Raw genomic sequence first — 6,000 nt, 5'->3', positions numbered from 1 at the left:
TTATATCAATCAAATTCTATATTTAATCCTAATAACTCAAATCCAAACCGCTTCAAATTATACAAAATTTTATTCTTAATTTAAATTAAAATTACCATTCTTATCTATTGAAATCTCTTATAAAATGAAATCTTATCCTTATTTTAAAATTAAATTTTGAATTCTTTAAAATATTATTCTTAACGGATGTATTATTGTTGGGTGTTCAAGTTTTTAAACACTTGTATATTTATGAACACGTTTATGTTCCCTCTTTGCTTATGTTTATGTCAACTTTTAAATAATACCTTTACGTATTAGATTTAAGAACTTGTTGACTTGGTCCTACATTTACTATATTCAACCCTTGATCAACACATATGTATTTCAAACTTTGGATATTCAAAGACTTTAATTATGTACATCTACACAACATAAATAAATATTTTTACGCATTGTTATGCAAAGAATGACCAAACTTAAACAAATTAACAAAATTTAATTATTATGTAAGTATATTTCGTATACTTATATATTTTTCATAATATTAATGATAAAATCTAATGATCAAATCTGAAAATATAATAATCAGATCCCAAAATACAGTAGTATGTAAGTATATTGCATATACTTCATTAGTATGTAAGTATATTTCATATACTTACATATATCTCATAATAAAAATGATCAAATGTAATGCTCAAACTTAAGAAAATTAACAACATCAAGCAACTACTTATGTATACCATACTAAGTTCACAGTCTAACTACCAAATCCCAAAATACATTACATAGATTCATATTAAGCCAAAATAGATAAATATTATACATCATTAATTATCAAAACCAAACAAGCATCAAGTAACTACTCTAATCTGAAGTCAATTATACTACCAAACTTAATTAAATAAGCATCCCAAAAACAAATATCATAGTTTAACAGCCATTTATATTGAGATGTAAAAGCACCTCTATAACTACGCATAGAAGGATGCATTGTATAAGTTCTATACAAACCATGATATTCTATTTGTTTTGATATTCCTTCCGTATGCAAGTGGAGTTCAACTTTGGAACAAGTTTCTCTAAGATCCCACATTATTCTTGTACTAAGGTACGTATTATTAAACATTTTCTTGCTTCCTTTATTTGTTCTTCTGCCATTAGCAGCATCCCAGGAAAAATATTGCATGCAATTATCCCTTAGCAGATGCATCTTGACGCAACTGTTTCCCAACCTCATCTTCTTCCCAAAAAAAAAACTTCGCCTGAAATATATTAAGCAATGAAACAGTTATAACAAATTGTTTAATAGAATGCATACAAAAAAGAGTACCATTCCATCCTTGAACAATATGTTTGGGTTTTTCAAATGTTTGCATTTGAGGAGGACTTCCTCTTTCCCTAAACTCCATGGATAAAACCTTAATCGATTTGTTTCCATGGTTTTATATATTTCTTCCTATTTTGCTGCCTCTCTAAAGAATTTGCAACTGTAATGTACAAACAAAATTCATCTATAAATGTAAACGTAAAATTAACGACATATACACATGTAACAGAAAGATTGTACATGAAACTTACACAAACTTGCACTTGAAAGAATTTATTGTTGATGTTTCCCCACCAAAATTATTATTTGTTCGATCACCGCCAATGGCAGGTCACTAATCAATGTTCCTTGCAGTTTTCTTTGCATCCTTGATGAAGCACTCCCTTCCATAATCTTGATTTGCTTTGAGTATAATAATGATTATAGAAGAACAAGAATTTTAGGGTTTTTTAACAGTGCCAAAATTTTGATGTTAGGGAATAGGGATGATTATAGTTGCTTGAAATCGATTGCCGTAGAACTGAAAAGACGGGATGACATCGGACAAATTATGGCGCCTAAACATGTAGAGTATAAAATAACCTAATTGCCCTTATAAATACAATGCTTCATATGTGAATAGTAAGGGTATTTTTGTCAAAACACATAATTCAAAAAACCAAATCTCTTTGAAAACACAACCGGTCCATTTAATCTATGCCTTTTTAAAAATTCATTATTTAATGAGAAAATGATCTAAATGCCCTTATAAATTGATTAAAATTTTATTAGTATAGGTATTTTTTTTTCAAAACCCATCAGTTAAAATAGAGATTGATATTTTATTTTATTCTTTGAAATCAATCTATATAAAAAAATAATTATGGTAAACTCGTTTTTTGTATTAAATTTGTATTTGTTTTTTTATAAATTTTAATTAGTCTTTCAAATTTCACACTACAAATTAATACAAAAAATTTTATAGTATGCAAATACAAAGAAGCGCATTTTCCACAGTCAATACAAAAAATTATGTTCATAACTAAATACATTCCATAAAATACATTCATAACAACAAGGTAGTAGAATACCATTATTTTTGCATAAACCACACAACAAACACAAATGAAAAAAACATCAAATTAAATCAATCCAAACTAAACAAACATCATACTACAAACATTCTAACCTATCATCACCCCGACTCACAATTGCCTTAAAAACTTCATTGTCCTACTTTAGCTTCTCTACTCTTTGAATAACATCATCAAATGCTTCCTTCAACTTTGAAATAGACCCAATTTCCTCATGAAGATAGAACAATGCATTAGTCCTTACATTGCTTTTATATTCTTATATATGTATTATTTACAGGTAGATCATGATCCGACATGACATCCACTATCCATTAAAGTCTCTAATGAGTCGCAACTAGGAGAGAGAATGACACATTGGATTAAATACAATAGGTGTTACCTTTCGGTACATTAGAATCCATTACACATTAGTTATGCTACACCAAACACAAAGACATGACATTTGGTCATATTTGGCCACATTATTCGAATGAGGCTAAACGGTTCATATGGACACACGAACTTTAAAAAAAATGTCACAATAATATACTTAAAATCACATGGTTTTTTTACATTTATTATATGTTGCTAAATGATACATATGGTCATACAAACAATTCATGTGACCATAGGTATTACCTTTAGCTACATTAGAATCCATTACACATTAGTTCTGATAAAACGAACACAAAGACATGGAAGATGGTCATATTTGGCCACATTATTTGATTGGGGCTAAACGATACATATGGACACACAAACTATTAAAAAAATGCCACTATAATATGCTTACAGTCACATGGTTTATTACTTTTATTATATCGCTAGATGATACATATGTTCATACAAACAATTCATGTGACCATCGGTACTACTTTTAGCTACATTAGATTTGTATATGTGTCACTAAATGATACATATGGTCATACAAAGAATTCATATGACCATAGGTATAACTCTTAGATACATTAGATTTCTATATGTGACTATGTATATACTAATCGTCTCAATGATAACCATTACAATTGTTAAATGTGGCAAAAAAAAATACTCCATGATTTTATCAATGATAATTTACCACATTTTATAACGAAATCGTCATATTTTTTTCCAAAATATGGCAAAGCTATTTTAAAAAAAAAAGTGGCAGTATATCAAAATTCTTGTAGTGAAATTGTTATATAAATTATAAACACCATGTTTGGTAAACATTATAACTTAAGCTTTAAGAACGGATTACAGTTTTTGGAACGAGTTGAACAAATAATAGTCTAATAAAATTTTAACCAAAGCCTAGGACTGAAATTCACGCACGCACTGTTAGATTTGTTGAGCTCAGGATTCCCTATATGAGATGTACTCTTTATCAACTAAGAACAAAAAAACTTAGTAAAACCCTACGTGTTATAACTGTTAATCCGAAAGGAACGAGGAACTTTTTTTTATAGATCTATACGGGTTAACTACTCCGACTGTGGTTGCTAGCTACAACCTACTCCTGGCACGTCAAAATGGTAGTTAATGTTCAGTTTCTTATTATTTCACGACATTGATGAAGCGTCGGTGATGTCCTCAGCATGCCTCAAATGCAATGCTTTTTTAGAGGTTTGCTCATCCATAGTTCGGTTATATGCTCATTATAGACCCGAAGTTAACGTTAAACATGCACTTATAGAATTGAAATAGTATTTATACGTGGTTTGAATACTCATACGAGTTGAAATATGATTGTATGTAGTAGGAATGTTTTGCTCAAATAGATAAGTGTCGGTTAGTGGATCAAGTAAAAATCATACTTCATAAACATTTCGATATGACTTTCTGTCATTTATTAACTTATAATCAATGAGTTATTTATATATACAATACTTTTACTTGTATGAGATTACAAGAACTTATTCGTTATATTTTATACTTTTTGGTCATAGAAAAACTAACATTTGATATAAATTCAAAACTCTTATATAACTTCTTTATTTTTATACTTTTTGGGTTTGAAAAAGTAATATTTCTATTTAAGTCAAAACACTTATATAACTAACTTTATTTTACTATTTTTAGTTAGAAAAGTACTCTTTTATAAAACTTGTTTAGTCAGGTAAAATTTTATGAAAACATTTTTAGTTATAAAAGAACAAATGTGTCAAAACATGTGGAACTCGCCAACATTATTTTTGATGTATCTTTAAAATACATGTATTCTCAGGATCACTAGCAGCTGGAAAACACGCACACTGAAAACCTTTGATTTGTGAACTACATTTTGTAAACTTCAAGTTGTTAGGCTTGTATTGTGTTTTGGAGATAGATAACAACGATGTAAATTCTAATTCGATATTAAAAGAAGCTTATATTGTGTAATGCTCAATGTATGTTCAATAATTATGATCACTGAATACATCACACAACCCAACATTTCCGCCGTCGACAGGGGGTGTGATAAATTAATATCAGAGCTATTGACAATAGCGAACTAGTAATTTCTTAGGAAATGATGAATATAGTGTAACGTCCCCAAAAAATAAGAACAAAAATTTTTGATTTTTATATTAATAAAACCATAGTGAAATCAGAGTATACAAATAACATCCAAGTACAATCAGAGTCATATAAAATATGGAACAACGTGGTGTGTGCACTGCAATCATCCCGAGCTCTTCCCCTTCAAACCAGAAGTACGTGAAACATAAACTGAAAACCGTAAGCACAAATCTTAGTGAGTTCACCAAAATACCACATACGATACATATCAAACATATAATAGGCCACACCCATCATCGGGCCTCGCCCGACATTGAGCCCGCTCGGAACAGATTTGTCAGTCATCAGCTTTCGCCTGGCATCGGGCTTCGCCCGGTATACATACAAACATATAAACACATGCAAAAGTCACAAAGATAAATAGCATACAATATAATCATCAGGCCTCGCCCGACATCGGGCCCCGCCCAGTACACATATCAAACAATAGACATGCAGAGTCACACAGACAACTAGCATCCTAATCATAATAAACCATGGGTCGGCATTGGTGTCTTCGACCCGCTAAACACAGTAAGGGAACTCACCTCATGTTATTGAAACTCTCAAATAAAATCTCAGTCTGTTGATTCGGAAAATCCCCGCACTAACACCATCAAATAATATCCAATTAATAATGGGGTCTTAATCCAAAATCAAGAATCTAGATTACTTGTCCAACATCGAGGGTAAAAGACCATTTTACCCTTTTCCTACTTAGCCCAAAACAAGGCCCAACCCATTTTCTCCCTAAAGGCCTGATTTCCTAAATGGAACCCAAAGCCCAATATGGCCCAATTTAAGAAAGCCCAAAGTACAGAAATTATCCATAGGAGTTAAGGGGCCAAGCCCAAACGAAACATAACCTAAGGAACCAAGCCCACAACTCCTTCGGCCCATAGTCTAGAGTACGCTCGGCGTACCAGGCTCATATGCCCTGTGTACACGATCAATTCGGTAACGGGTTCATAGCTAGTACGCTTAGCGTACCCAGGATTACGCCCCGCGTACTGGCCTGATCCCAAACATTTGGCTAAATGACTTAATCACTTCAGAACTTCTTATCCAATCCACAAAATATCATCATATTAAGGTCCTAACCCATAAAGTTGA

This window comes from Lactuca virosa, chromosome 3 (assembly GCF_052849685.1).
Source record: "Lactuca virosa cultivar CGN04683 chromosome 3, Lactuca_virosa_CGN04683_v6, whole genome shotgun sequence".
Taxonomy (NCBI): domain Eukaryota; kingdom Viridiplantae; phylum Streptophyta; class Magnoliopsida; order Asterales; family Asteraceae; genus Lactuca; species Lactuca virosa.
The sequence above is the reverse complement of the archived record's forward strand: the minus strand, read 5'-3'. Positions refer to the sequence as shown.